Source organism: Papio anubis, chromosome 2 (genome assembly GCF_008728515.1).
Source record: "Papio anubis isolate 15944 chromosome 2, Panubis1.0, whole genome shotgun sequence".
Classification (NCBI taxonomy): Eukaryota; Metazoa; Chordata; class Mammalia; order Primates; family Cercopithecidae; genus Papio; species Papio anubis.
Genome location: NC_044977.1, coordinates 27,327,783 through 27,344,043, shown reverse-complemented (window position 1 = coordinate 27,344,043; position 16,261 = coordinate 27,327,783). Strand labels below are relative to the sequence as shown.

At 37.5% G+C, this 16,261-nt stretch overlaps 1 protein-coding gene across 11 annotated transcripts in view; it reads right to left on the bottom strand.

The window, feature by feature from the left end:
* Positions 1-16,261, bottom strand: part of BBX (BBX high mobility group box domain containing) — a 274,443-nt gene that overhangs the window by 200,600 nt on the left and 57,582 nt on the right. The window contains exon 1 of one of the 11 annotated variants that reach the window (XM_009199582.4): positions 1,292-1,680. The exons of 9 other annotated variants lie outside the window; for them this stretch is intronic. The gene's annotated coding sequence lies outside the window, so the exon portion shown is untranslated. Of the gene's footprint in view, positions 1-1,291; positions 1,681-16,261 lie in introns of those variants that run through there. One more of the 11 variants, XM_021934002.2, reaches the window with a different exon arrangement.

The following is a 16,261-nucleotide window of genomic DNA, read 5'->3' as shown; positions in this document are numbered from 1 at the left end:
GCGAGGTACACATGGACAGTCAGGATGGTCACCCGTCTCTCTGTGGTGTAGAGGTGAGTCCTCCTCAGAGGCCTGTATTAGGTTTACTTCCCAGATTCCTTCTTCTCTAGAACTTCTAATATTTTTAACTTGTTAGGCCCAACATTATCCTCTATGATCATGAAGATTAACTCCTTTTTATAAATACTTGAGAAGACACGAAATTTAAATGGTGCACTCTCAAGAATTTATAATAGCTTGGGTTATAACAGCCAGCGTATTCTATTCATGAATAAAAGGTTTCAAAGATTTAAGCACTACTGTCTTTGTGGAAAAGAACAGTGCCAGCACCTTTGTATGTAAATTAATTTAAACAATTTAATTTTCCAAGTTTTGTAAAATAAATTTAAAACATACTAACATTCAAATGTTCTCCAGTATCTTCCATGATAAAACAATAGAAATCAAGTAGAAATTACTTTGTAGTTTGAATGGTCTCTACTACCAGTAGCACATCTAATGTACATGATAAAATGTTATATATTTTCCTACTTTAAACATTTCTAAAACTTTCTATAACAGAACAATCTGGCTTTTTGGTAACGACTATACAGTTCTCCATGCTTCCTTAGGTGTTGGTTAGATTCTTGTTCTTAATACTTTTCTCTGACTACTGAATAAAAACATTTATAAAGATTTCTTAATTTCCTTTGAAAATATACATGTGTGTGTGTTCAAAAGGCTTCTGGCCTTAATATAGGTCAGGCATCAATGGTTGTAGGCTATGCTTCTAAATTTTAGTGGCCCCTCCAGATTTTTCCACTTAGATGTAACACACCCTCTAAAAACTTTAAAACTTTCACTTTAGATTACAATAAATCATCACCCACTTCCTTTTACTTTTCCCATCTGTCAGTGCAAAAATCTCCTAATGAATCTGAAGCTTCTTCTAGGCTACTCGGAGTCTCTCTCATTAATCTTTGTCATGTGGTTCATAAATAATGAGAGATGTATTAAAAATCATCATCTTGTTTACAGACAACCGCCACCAAAAGAGCCTGGAATAACACCGTGGATTTGACTAGACGTTTTCAGCCTGAACGAGCATTTCAAGAGTCCTGATGTGGGAACGAAGCATATATTTAACCTTTTTTACCATTAAGCTGGTTAACTGTGCTACGTTTCAAATAAGGATTACCCTTTCCATATCAAAACACTAGCTAGAATTACGACCTTACAGCCATCTAAGCAGTTGCTGGACGGGCAGTTTGCTCCACAGCCAACAGTCACCTTTCCATTTTCAAGCACATACCTCTCACAGAAATGTTTTCAGTGCGGCAGTCTACAGAGCTGGTTATAACACCGGCACGATGTGACAACAAAATTCAAGATGATTTTGCTCTTTCAGCCTGCCCCACTCTGTTTTTTTTAAATTCTTTCCTCCTCCTTCATCCCCCAAAGGAAACCAAACCAACAATACTTCCACAAAACCAGCCTCAGAGTTATGAATATAATTCTTTCAGTGAAAGCAGACCAGCTTTATAGGGGAACAGCTTTCATGAGAAGCAGGAAGCTGATCTGAGCAGCAGAGAGCAGGGATGGGGCGGAGCAGAAAGGAACTGAGCTGGGGGAGAGAGCGAAGCACAGACAGTCCTGGCTGCTTCTAGTTACTTATTGACAGTTTCATCTAATAGCACAGATTTATAAACAGGGTGAGCATCCATCCTGCCATACCTTTCCTTCCTTTTACGAATCTCTGTCAATCTGGTAAACTATTACACAGGGGAAAGTAAGGCCTTACAGCCCCGCCAGAGCCCAGTTGCAGGGAAATGATGTAAGCTTCCCACCTCCCACCAGCCCCCGCTCTGCCAATCCACCTCTACTCTGACCTGTTAATAGCCCCTTCCTCCCCCAGGGCCACTGCCTGGGGCCAGAGGGCCCCAGGCTTGCCTAGCTGTGTCCTGTTGTGGGGCAGAAAGTATCTGCCAGGGGGTAAGCAGTATTTTTGTTTTGAGAAAGTCTTCAATGAGAAAGTAAATGCCTTTCTATTTAAAAAATAATGCTGAATCACCAAAAGCTAATCAGCCCTCAAGAGAAATAGTATTAAATAGGATTGAGGTGAGGAATGCAATTTAGCAAAAGGCAGCAGAAGGTGTGATGTAGCAAAGGTTATAATACTGGGAGTTAAGGGACATAGGTTCTACTTTTTCCCTACCACCTATGTGACTTCAGACAATTGGCGTAACCTCTCTAGTTTCATTTTCTGTAAAACTAAAGAATTAATATAAATTATATCTGCAGTCTCTTGTACTATTGTAATTTTACAAACTGACACTCAAAATAAATAAGCCAGGAGGCAGAAAGTAATCTTACTGTGGTCAATTGTTTGTTGTTTACTCAAAATTGCAAGCAGTTCCCTATATTAAGCTATTTTAGATATGCTTTGCCAAAGTACTAGTCAATGCGAGTAAGACTAGCGCAAGCTATAAAAGGGGCTAAGTTACAGGTAGTTCAAGTGTTAATCCTGATCTGGAAAACTTACAGAGAATTAGGATTGCAAAGACTCATGCTCAGGAAAAGACAATTTATAAACAGATGCATAGACACAATCAGGACCAAAGATCTAAGACATTACCCTAGACAGCATAAACAATTTACCTTGGCCAGCAGTGTTCTAAGTTTAAGGGACATATACACACACACAGCCTAGAAATTCTTATTAAAAAATTAAGATGCCAAAATATAGCAATGACTATCACAAAAGTCTTCAAACTCGGATAAGTGAACTTCTGGAAGCATATGATTTTCCAAAGGATACGCAGGCACACAGGTAGTAAATCAATTTCCATGTCAGCTTTTCCAAGTACCCTCTCCTAAAACTGAGCTGTCTGAGAATGCTCCAGGGGAACAGATTCCCCTATCTTACCTTCCCTTTCCCAAACCCCTCATTCTCCCATTTTACAAAATCAAGGCACACAGCTCACCCATCATCAGCCTCTCACTCTGGGGCATTGTTTGGGGTAGCGGACTCAAAAAAAAAAAAAAAGAATACCTCTGGCCAGGACACAAGGGGACAATAAGAAATACTGTTGGTGAAAAAGTGAATGGCCCTAATCAATCACTCTTCTTTTGCAACTCAGGTGGCTTTGCCAGTTCTTTGTTTAGAATAAAACTGGAGAAGGGACCTAATTGAGTTGTCAGCTGATAAATCACTAAATCATTAAAAATAATTTTAAATGATAAATCATTGAAAGAAATGAGTAACACTGCTATATAAGTACTCTCATTCTCTTCAACTTACGTAAACAAAATTTCAGAGTGTATATAGTAAAAAAGAATGAAAAATATGCTGAACTCTTTCCCCAATAATATTCATATATTAATTATGAATTAATTAGAAGAAAAACACCAATGATGCATAAAGACATAAATTTCTAGGAAAATTGTATTTTTATCTCTAATATTTTTCAAAGATTTGCAATTTACATGTGTATTTTGACCTACTGTGTTCTAATCATCACTCTAATGATACTTTAAAAAAAAAAATCACCAGGAGCCGTATGGTCACAGAAAATTAACTTTTTTATCCAGAAATATGATAGGGTAATCAATAATAGATTTTTAAACATAACTATACATAAAGATAAAATGTGGAAAGAGTTTCAATTAACATAAAAATTTCACATAAAGAGTAGCTCATAAGTGGATAACAGAAAGTATTATAAAGTTATAGGCTTTGCTTAAGAAAAATATATTTAAGAATACAGCAATTTTACTCAGAAATGCCAATATTTACAATAAAATGGCAATTACACCATTAGCAAATGATTTAGACTTACGATGAAAAACTTCAAATGTCAATAAAGTAATCCATAGTTTTCAAAATTCTTTTACTGGAGTAAAAGTGTTTAAAGGCCACTGTACTGGTTTACTCTTCATCTATTCCACAACACAAAATACCTTTCAAGTGTCACTACAGAGTGAAAAAACTAACAAACAAACCAAAGAAAACAGCAATTTAGACCCTCAGGAAATGAGCCACTTTGATCAACTAAGTGTTCCAGATTATTTGTGGTTATACTCGTTGAGTACCAAACAGTTTTGTTTTCTAATTTTAAACTAATCTAGATGAAAATGTTGTCAAAATGGGGAACTCTTTCCCAAGATGGACCACATTAACACGATTTAACCTTTGTTAGTGTTTCCCAGGCAATGACCAGTAACATTAACCCCACCGAGCACTCAAACATAATGCCCCCAAGACCCAGAAGGCTGCTCTGGTCTGGTTCTCTGCATCTCTGCCAGGAAATTGCAAGGTGTGGAATCTTATGAGCTGGGTTCAATTCCTGGCTTAGCTTATCTCACATAAGCTGCTAGCCCCTGACAGAGGCACTGAAACTCTCTGGGTCCCAACTTTCTTCCCCATAAAAAGTTGTTAATACCATTACTTTCTTAAACTATCTCACAAAACTGACATGAGTGCAAAGATGTGAATACACTTTTTAGTTAAAGATTCCATATCAAGAAAACTTACTATGTTATGGATATTTTCCCCCTTTTGGTCAGGCTCCTCCTATCACTTCTCAACACTGAATGACTGCATGAAGTCCCTACCCCGGTTCCTGCCCCCAACCCCTGCATTCTAACTGCAGTAGGCATGGAAATCAGCCAAAAAAATTAATTAGATCTGTTTAATTCTAATAAAAATAGGTTGAGTAAGAGATGAGTGTGCTGTCTATAAAATACAGCTGACCCTGAAACAACATAGGTTTAAACTATGTGATTCCACTTATGCACAGATTCTTTTCAAAAAAATATATTGGAAAACTATTTGGAGATTTGCGACAATTTGTGAAAACTCACAGACGAACTGCAAAGCCTAGAAATATCAAAAAAATTACGACAAAATTAGGTATGTCACGAGTGCACAAAACATATGTAGATACTAGTCTAATTATATGTTAACCAACTATTTATGTTGCTGGTAAGGCTTCCAGTTAACAGTAGGCTATTTAAGTTTTGGCGGAATCAAAAGTTCCACACAGATTTTTGTGCAGGGGTCAGCACGTTAAACCCCGTGTTGTTCAAAAGTAAGCTTTACATGAAATTTGTGAAATTTATTTTTAGAGATCATATGCATTTTGGACCACTGATAGTGACTGCTGAGTAAGGTATTGAACAATTTAACTATACGTGTTCCATACAAAACTTCAGTCTGCTCTGACATAACAAAAGAGTCACAGAAAGGAGAGGCCTAATATATTTTTAATCTGTGATCCTCATTCATTTTAGTGTCAAATCCATCTCCCTCTCAACCACTCACACAAGTCTGTACTGCTATACTTTTATTAGTTATTTCCGCACTAAATGTTTTTGCTTATTAATGTGTTTGACAGTGTGAAGCTTCAGTTTCCAAGATCTTGGTTCACCCTGTCTGAAACCTCAGGTTCATTCCTAGAAGCATGAAATAAACCTTTCACTTTCAAGAAGTAGCAAATAAAATTCAAGTAACATCAGAGGGGAGGTATTCTGTTTTTTAAAATGCCCATATGGTAAGCTAGGCCCCTTATTCTCTTCCATAAATTATTATAAGGTTACTATTATTATATTCTCACTCGATCCTCTCTGCAACTCTGCCATTATTCCCAGGTTAATGATTTGAATCTGAACCTCGTATGTATTTAAGTGACTTGCTCAAGGTCACAAAGGCAGCAGATGAAAGCCAAAACTAGAACTCAAGCCTCCAGATGGATGGTCCAGCCCAGTTCCCTAGTAAACATGCTTGCCCCACTGAAACAGCTCTGTTAGGATAAACACAGACTCTGCCGCAAGGAACGGCAGCAGCATTCCTGCTCTGTTCTATGATTCCCGTGGGGCATCGAGTTTTAAAGAGCAGACATTCTGGAGTGACACGGATGTGGGTTTGAATCCAGACAACGTAGCTGTGAGCAAATTATTTAACTTTTCTAAGTCTCAATTTCCTCATCTGTAAAAGGTAATAACAGCAACTTTGAGGGATCAAAAAAGACAGTATCCTTAGTACATGCCAGTTAGCAACTTGAGTTTACCAAATAATAATTTTTTTTTTTTCTTCAGGCAGGGGACAGTGGCAAAAATTTAAAAATAAGAACATAACACTTTTAAGCTATTATTATATGACATGTGTTAATTCATTTAAATCTCCCAACAGTCCTCTGATGTGGTAAATACTATTCTTTTCATTCCTGTCTCACTGGTGAGGAAAGACCTTGTCTAGGAGAGGTAAGGCAATTTGCCTAGGGTCGCAGAAATAAGAAATGAAAGAGCTAGCATTGAAGCTAAGCAGCCTGACTCTAGGGCTCATAGTCAGAAATACGGCCTCTCTGGAAATGATATAATTACAGCACTGCCTTTATTCCCACCACCCCCACCATCATTGTCATCTCTGCTGCCATCACCGACCCTGTCTATAGTTAGGCTAGAGGGGCTAGGTCTATGAAGCACCCCAGTGGTGATGAGACATAAAGAGACAAGAACTTGACTAAGTGAGACTGACAGGAGTAAGGGCTTCAGGGAAGAAGTCACCAAAGAAGCTGGTCCCCGGAAAAGAATAATGTGCAGCGGAATGGACGAACTAAATGGAGGCCTGCAACTGTGAACATGAAAAAATATCAGCTACTTGAAACGGGGAGGAAAGGGAAACAGCTCAAGAAAGATGAATTTACATATAAAAAAATTTATCTGATGCCTAAAATAATACTAAAAGAAAAATAGCAAATACCTAGTCTGTGATACAACTTGGGGTCTAATCCTTGTCTATTAACTCACTGCTATCTGACTCTAAGAGAAAAATGTGATCATTTTAATCACCCCTCATTGACGACCTGATACAAGCACAAAGAAAAGCATTTGCCTCTGAAATATCAGAGTCCAGCAAAACCTCCCTCTCAACCACTGAACTGCAATTCTATTTCTATGGCAAATCTTAAATCATATGTGCATGCAATGTTATTTCTGGGTTCCTCTGAATAACTGTGTTTTGGGCCTTTAATCCACATTACTTTCCTCTACAACTTCTGTCTAAAACTAAAGCCTGTTTTTTTTGTTTTTGTTTTTGTTTTTTGGCGGGAGGGTTGTTTGTTTTGTTTTGTTTTCCACTTACAGGGACTGAGGGAAATCACAGTTTGCCCACTTCCTTTGGGCAGAAATAGGTTGCATCCTATGTACTCCCAAACACTCTGCATACCCACTTAGAGAGCAGATGACTCCCATCTGTGACTATAGATCTGGTTTCTCCAATATCCTCTACGATCCCCCAGAAGACCCATGTCTTGTTCATCTTTACAGCCGCGGCACCTAGTATGCTGTGCTGCACTCAATAAATGTTGGAAGAAAAACTATTTGAAAGTTTTCAAGTCTGTTTTCTGAATTCTTCAAGGTTTCCGTTGCCACTCTGGAAGTCTATCTCCTTAGACAGTAATAATCTTGGATCACCAAAATTGATTAGGATTTAGTGGATGAGTGATTACTCTGGCATGGCACTTGGTTGGGAAAATAAAAAGGAAGCTTCCCTTGGGTTGATGTTTCAGTATCCATTTTGGTGAACAAATAGTCAGTATTCAGTTTTCAAACAAAAGATATGCCTTAGGGTCATGATCACTTAAAATTTATTACCTAGCTCAAAGGGCTTTGTTTATCCCATAATATCTAGCAAAGTGCCTAGCACAAGGTCAGTGTCAGATAAACACTTTTATATTGGTTGATTAATTGACTGTTGCTATTAGAACTGCCACAGGCCAAATGCAGACAATCCTTGAACTCCCAACGAGGGTGTTAAGAGATTTAGCAAAACACCAGTAAGACTTTAAGATCAGATAATTTGCTTTTTAGCAGTGCAAAGTTTAAATTATACATACTCAGAGACAATTTTGAAAACCTTAAAAAAAATCATAGTTCTTTATTTCTGTATAGGGTCCTTGAAAAACATAGAGCTAAACGAGCATTTGACCTTGATCTAAAAAAACCACTCTCCCACAAGATAAGCTGCACAACTTAACAGAAACTGTTGGCCCTTAAGACATGTGTGGAGTTGGGAGGTTCAGGATCAAGGATCACTTATTATAATATTCCCGAAACTCCCCAAATTCTATTACTATTTTGATGAATCTAAATATATTTATTTGAAACATCTGAAAAAGTTACCTCGGCATTCCTAAATATTACAAGTGCCCCTTTTATCAGTAAAACATAACCTCATACATACTGGTAAACACAGCAATATCAATACATAAATACATTTTAAATTTAAACTTTAGGTTCTATGTAAAAATCTATTTTTAAAAGTTTCACATTTCCCTAAAATGTCCTTGTATTACTGGACTCCAATAGACGTTTAAGATTGAGCATTCTGTTCAATACTAAGGCTGCTAAAATCGGTAATCTCACAAAGAACATACAGTCATCTTAATATACCTTTTTTTTTTTTTTTTTTTTTTGAGGCAGGGTCTCGTTCTGTCACCTAGACTGGAGTGCACTGGTGCAATCTCGGCTCACTGCAAACCTTCACACCCCAGGCTCAAGTGTCAATCCTCCCACCTGAGTAGCTGGAACCACACATGCACACCACCAAACCCGGCTATTTAAAACACCATTTTGAACCCAAAACATTAAGAAAAATAAAGGAACAGTAAGTAGATTACATTTTGTAAACAGACAAGCTTACAAGTTTTCCTGGATATGAAAGTCACACTAAACTGGGAGACAATTAACTTCTTGATGGGGTTAATCTCTAATATGAAATCACAGTCATAGCTAACTAGAAATTATATATACAATGCCAAAAATATTCAAAAATAACAATTTTCGCACCATAATGATTACAAAGGCTAACCAGCATAAAGACACTGGCAAGTTTCAGAATCTCCTCACCACATAATTTCAAATATCTTCCCTTTACTTCCACGAAATTGTACTAAGAACATTTCAATCACCTATAATACTCTGCCTCAAGAAAACATTTCAGTGTGGGGTTTGGACCTTCCTTTTAAAAGTGTTTAGTAGATGTAACATTTACTGGCTGGGCAGCTCATGCCTGTAATACCAGCACTTGGGAGGCCAAGGTGGGAGGACTGCTTAAGCCCAGGAGTTCAAGACCCGCCTGGGCAACAAAGCAAGACTTCATCTGTACAAAAAAATACAAAAATTAGCCAGGTATACTCGTGCATGCCTGTGGTCCTAGCTACTCGGGAGGGTGAGGCAGGAGGATCACTTGAGCCAGGGAGATTGAGGCTGCAGTGAGCCCTGATAGCGTTACCGTACTCTAGCATGAGTCATAGTGAGACGTGTCTCAAAAAATAAAATAAAATAACACAACATAAATATCTCCCCCTTTCCTTTTTAACCTCTTTTAGCAGTTTACTGACTGTTTATAGATCTTAAACCAAGTCTTTATAAGCTTTTTTTAATGGACTTACATTCCTCCACTGAATTCTCCAACCATGCTTTTGACCCATTTTACTCTTAGTTTGTAAGTTTTATAACTTTCTTCACTGTCCTATGAAAAATGAAGAATGTTAAGGAGCTTATTGGAAAACTAAGTTTGCTTTTTTCTTCAGATGGGCATTACAGTTAAAAAAAAAATCCTTAAAAAGGTCTTCTTTAGAACTGAAAGCACCAATAAGAGATATTAACCTTGAAAAAGAATGATGTGTTTCTCTGCTTAATATATTATTCTATACATGCTTTATATATTATTCTATACTTAAGACTGGGGGAAAAAGAAATCTATCCAGAATGGCATTAACCTTTAGGAAACTGGCCAAATTGCAAGGGTGGGTAATGCCTGGAAGCTGGAGATATTTCAAGTTGTGTTAGGGAAGCAAAGTCATGAAAGGTCAGTAACTAACTTTCCGGCAATACTGCAGCAGGCAAACTGACTTTGCAGCAGGCAAACTGACTTCCACTGGGACCACCTGCAACTTGTGCTGCCACTGTTGAGTGGAACCCTGACTCCATACTCCAAAGCAGCTTAATTCCTACTATCTGTCCCCAACCCAAGTGCTAGGCACAGCTCACTGCTATAGCTGTTGAAAATGGAGTACATAACAAGTAAATAAGCTCCAAGATGTAAGACAGAGGAACAAGCAGCCCAACTCACTGAAAGAAAAGGGACCGATCTATGTAGGTAGGAGGTGCTCTGATGGTGCTCAAACTTTAGAGCAATTTAAAGAAATAAGAGAGGAATGGGTAAAATAAGAGAAGTGGAGACTCAGAAAACTGATGTGAGATAGATGTGTATAGTTCTCACTCATACATGGGAGCTAAACAAGATCTTACAGAGGTAGAGAGTAGAACAGTAGATACCAGAGACTGAGAAGGGTAGGCAAGTGGAAGAGAGGTTGATTAATGGGTACAAAAATACATTTTAGAAGGAGTAAGTTCTAGGGTTCGCAAGCACAGTAGGGTGACTATACTTATCAACAGTTTACTGTGTATTTCAAAATACATAGAAGATTTGCAATGTTCTTTACACAAAGAAATGATAAATGTTTGAGGTGATATCCCAACTATGCTGATTTGATCATTACACACTGTATGGATGCATCGAAATATTACAAATACCCCATAAATATGTACAATTACTACATATCAATAAAAAATAGATGTGCATATATAAATACATATAAATTTCTGCTTAGCCATGTTAAAAAAATGCACATAGGTAATAATTTTATAAAATCTTTATACTTAAAGTGGTACAACCCTACCGACAAAGGTCCCACACAATGATTATTTATAAAAATATTTTCAGAGATGTTTATAAAAGTTCACTTTAAGGGAAATACTTCATATTTGAAACTGTAAAACTATGTTACACATGTGATGCCACATATTCTTGGGGTAAAAAAAATGAGACTTAAGATCTATAAAAAAATGAAAGTACCATATTAGACCCTAAAATGATAGAAAGCAATAAAATAAAAGCATAAACAACTAATCAGAATTCATAGAGCATGAAATCTCTAGCCAACTATGAAAATCACACTTTAAAACAAATTTTGTTTTGCTAGATCTTGCTCTTTCTCTAAATACATCTGTGTGACTTTTTTGTGATTAAGAAGGCCAAAATACTCAAAACAGGCATGGAGAAATTCGGAGCTTTTTCTGTACTTGAGTAATAGTCAGGTTTAACTGCCCTCTTTGGTATCTTCCCAGAGACAATGAAGAGTCTGATTTCACTTCTGAAACTGAAAAAGAACTCTGTGGCACTGCTCAAAAACCAAGTCAAGACTTGGGCTTTCATGCTTCCTTTGGTGGAACTTCTTCAAACAGTGCCAACTACAATCATTTCATCACTTAAACCGGTGCTGCTAAGTTGAAAGGAGTGGTCATTTCTTTGCTGTATTTTTATTTTCAAGTAACCATCTGGAGGACCAAATAACTTGATCAAAAAGGTAATTTGGAAGCAAGGGAAAGACTACTGAATTAGAAAGCAAAAACAGAAAAAGAGTTCAGAATTAGGATTAAACTGCTTAGACTTTAACTGTCCACTAATCATTTTCTTCTAATAGCTTTGTTTTCTCAGCTCTTTTATAAACTTTTGGAGGGTAAAGAACCAAATACACTTATTTATCGACCTTTGTAAGAACTTAAGATGATGGTCAAATAGTAGATGTTCAAAAGATATTTACTCACTGAGTGTTATTAACAAGCTCAAGTAATACAATGAAACAGTTCCTCAATTTTTCCTCCACTAAAGTTAAGTTCACGTTAAAAAATGGGAGAACAGCATAAAATGATACCCAAAGATTCTAATGTGGTATGTAAAAAAGGTCAAATGGAAGGTTCATGGGGCAGGTTAAATGACAGAAATCTAAGTAGGTGCAACATATCCCCATTAATTTTGATAACACAGATGGTCTCTGGAGACATCATTTATGGTATTTCTCACCTAACTTGGGAGATTTAACTTCTTATATTCATGGGTGTTGATCAGTAGACTAAATATATAATTTTAAAATTAAATAAATATTGCCTATAATCACATCACTATTGATATTTTTGATTCCCAGTCTTTTTTCTTTATAACCCTGGCACATAAAGAGGCACACTGCCTTTAAATCATGTTATATGTTCAATTTTTACTCCCTTCTTTTTTATTCCATTATTTCAGTTTTAGGAAAAATAGCATAAGCATTTCCCCATGTTACTAAAAACATCAATGAACAGAATCTTAATGGTCAAAGTAGGTATTTTTTAACTGGAAATGGGAAACTCAGGCACACAGGAGTTAAGCAGCTTAAACAAAGTTACCCAGTTTATAGGTGGCAAACTGGGATCTGAATCTTAACATATGTGATTCCATAACTCATGCTAGCAACCAAATTGCTTCTGTGAGTGCAAGTGTGCCACACCCCTCTCATCCTTCCACCTACATCTCATTCCAACACATTAGTTTCCGGCTTGTCTCCAGCATGAAACGGCTACTCAATCCAGGCTGGCTTCCTTACTGATCCTCCTACCCACATCACTCCATTATTCCCCACTCCCTGCTCCAGGCCCCTGCTTACTTTGTGATCATGTTGTTCACACAGCCCTCAAAGTGTCTGTCAGTCACTTCTTCCTTTCTCTACCTCCTCAAGGCCTAATCATCGTCTGAGACCTGGTTCATACGCCTCCCCTCCATCCAAGCAGAACCTTCAGTCATTCAAATCATTTAATAATTATGCAGTTAACACGTACTGTGTATCAGATACTGCTCTAGGCACTGGGATAGAAAAGAGAATAATAAAGCAAAAAAGACTTCTACCTTCATAAGAAGAACAGAAAACAGGTAAAAATATACAAAGATAATTCTGGTCAGTGATACGTATTGTTAAAAATCGTGATTCCTGTACTAGTTTTTGGCTGGCTTTCTGCCAACTTGCTGTAAAACTGTGAATTACTAAAGGTAGGGATTCCATCTTATGTCTAAAGCTTGGCACATAATAGGTACTTCAGCGATGAGTAAATGAATGCAAGTATAAATGAGAGGATGGATAGATGAATGAATAAATGGGTGGATTAAAGATAAACTATTTCATCTGTACGTTTTGCTTCCCCCAACTAGACTGTTAACTCCTACAAGAGCCTTGAGCCTACAAATCTCTGTTGGTCTGGCCTACCCAGTGAAGGTGAAAATGAATTCGAATGATTTCAGGTGAGGCACACATCTCCTGTTAAGTCACGATCCTGACTATTTGCTATGGTATTACTCAAGGCCCCATTCACATATTCATGCTTCCTGCCTGGCTCCTCTAAGCATCTGCCCCCAAACAGGATCTGCTTTAGGACAGAAACCCAAAATTTAATAACTAACAGTAACCAGCAAATGGAAAAACTTTGTAACATATTCCCAACTAATTATTTAGGAATTGTGAGAACAGCAATTTCTAGAGCAGATTATCTAAAATTACAAGAAGATCCAAATCATTCCAAAATGTAACTAAATTCTCAAAAGCTTACCAAAAGTAATTTCACTTTTTTTTTGTTTTTTGGAGACAGGGTCTCACTCTGTCCACCAGGCTAGAGTGTGGTGGCATTATCTGGGCTCACTGCAGTCTCTGCCTCCCAGGTTCAAGTGATTCTCCTGCCTCAGCCACCCAAGTAGCTAGGATTGCTGACATGAACCACCACAACCAGCTAATTGTTTTGTATGTTTAGTAGAGACGTTTTTTTAAAATATTAGTTTAATTTTTAAAAACATTCATAAGAAATGAGAGAATATATTTTTAAATGAAGCAAAATAAGATGGCAAAACTCTCAAAAGTGTGCAATCGTCCGGGTGCGGTGTCTCATGCCTGTAATCCCAGCACTTTGGGAGGCCGAGGAAGATGGATCACCTGAGGTCAGGAGTTCGAGATCAGCCTGGCCAGCAGAGTGGAACTCCATCTCTACTAAAAATACAAAAATTATCTGGACATGGTGGCATGCGTCTGTAGTCCCACCTACTCGGGAGGCTGAGGCAGAAGAATCGCTTGAACCTGGGAGGCGGAGGTTGCAGTGAGCCAAGATCATGCCACTGCACTCTAGCCTGGGCAAAAAGAGTGAAACTCCATCCCCCCCCAAAAAAAGTGTGGAATCACTTCCTTACAACATCACAATAATTACAGACTGTTATCAAGGACACTATTTCTCAAACTTGCTTAGCCTTGGTAACAAAAATAAATCCACAGACAACTCTGTGAACCAGCCCAAGGAAAACAGTCTTAACCGTTAAGCAATCATTTTAGGTAGGCATTTCATGGCCTCATAAACACAAAGGCAAACTTTATGATGAGAATCCAACAGCAATGCTCAGTTATAATCAAATTAATCAGGCAACCAAGAAGACATTCATTATTTCTTTTATATTTATCATCTAAATGAAACATTAAAATTCTTTTTAAATTCACATTAAAAACTCGGTGACCCCTGAGGATATGTCCATTACTTGACTCAAGTTTCAGAAATCCAGATCTAAAAAACACAATTAAAAATATCTCTCAAGAAATGAATATATATTTGTAGTACCAGAATATGTATGTACAACAAACTGCATACAAGTTCATTCGTGATTAAAATTCAAAAGTCTTAAATTTCTTTTTTTTTTGAGACGGAGTCTTGCTCTGTCACCCATGCAGGAGTGCAGTGGTACAATCTCGGCTCACTGCAAGCTCCGCCTCCTGGGTTCATGGCCATTCTCCTGCCTCAGCCTCCCAAGTAGCTGGGACCTCAGGCATGCGCCACCACGCCCGGCTAATTTTTTGTATTTTTAGTAGAGATGGGGTTTCATCGTGTTAGCCAGGATGGTCTCGATCTCCAGACCTCGTGATCCACCCGCCTCGGCCTCCCAAAGTGCTGAGATTACAGGCATGAGTCACTGCACCCGGCCGCAGTCTTAAATTTCTTCATTTTAAATTTCTCTGCCATCAGCCACAGTTCTCTGGTAGACAAGTTAGTTAATAATATATAAATAACCTCTTTAGAATATCAGATTACTGTTAAGAGAATGATGTGGGTGAATTATCTTAGCCAAATAATCACCATCTATTTTTTTTATTAACTTCAGATTTTGCATTGGCTTTTCTTAAAATGAGAATACTAAACATCAAGTGAAAATATTTAACAACACAGTTATATGAAAGAACATCAGAAAACATATTTAAAACTCATTTGTATTGTTCTTTCACAACAATATCCAAAAATTATAATGTGACCCTAACCAAGAGTAATAGTCAAGTAAAATCTGAAGTTTGGGAAACCTCTTAGTTTACGGGTCACTGACCTTTTTTCTGAAATAAATATAACGCAATATCTTATTTTCTTACATCCTCCTACTGTGTTTTTAACAACATAATTAAAATAAGTTCACTTTTTAGTTTAATTTTTACTTTAGTTCTCCAGAGAGTCAGATATATCACAAGTTTCCTATTCTGGGACTATTTCTCTTATTTTTTCAAGTAGTTATGCCAATTTAGCATCATTAGAAGTTATAAATTTTGATAAAACATTTTCCCAAAAAAATAAAGACCACAGATAAAGAAATAGGATAGTATTTTTGGTATATTGAGTTAGGTAAGAGCCCCATAATGGCAGTAGGGAGGGGAGCTTCTTAGGAGCATTAGAATTATAGAAAATTGAACAATTAAAAGACTTTTTAATTGTACTTGCTTTCATATACAGTATAGACCATTCAAGAAGCTAAGCCTTCATTAGCTTCCAAAGTTATCTTTTTCTACTTGGGTATGAAGATACATCTTATTTATTTTAGTATAAATAGCCAGCCTACTATCAACTTCACCCCCACCATCCTATCTCTCGTCTCCGTTTCCAGGAAAAACTTTAAAAATATTTGTCAACATAACTATCACCTTTTTCTTCCTTCTCTCTCCTCAACCCACTGTTAGATGGCTCTGACCCTTCTCCATTCCTCCAGAACACCTCTCCACATCATTGCAATGGCCTACATATTGCTAAATGCAGTGGTGGGTTACCTCCTCACCTTATTGTTTCCTCCATGTGGATTACTGACTGGACATTCTCCTGGTTTCCCCCCTGCTTCTACGGCCAGTTCTCAACCCCAGTACGGTTCATGCCACTGAATTGGATCTCCAAGCCTTGTTCTTATATACTCACCTGCACTTTTGTCTCTCAAAGGCCAGTAATTATTAAGATTTCAACTGAGGCCGGGGGCGGTGGCTCACGCCTGTAACCCTAGCACTTTGGAAGGATGAGGTGGGCGGATCATCAGAGATCAGGAGTTTGAGACCAGCCCAGCCAACAT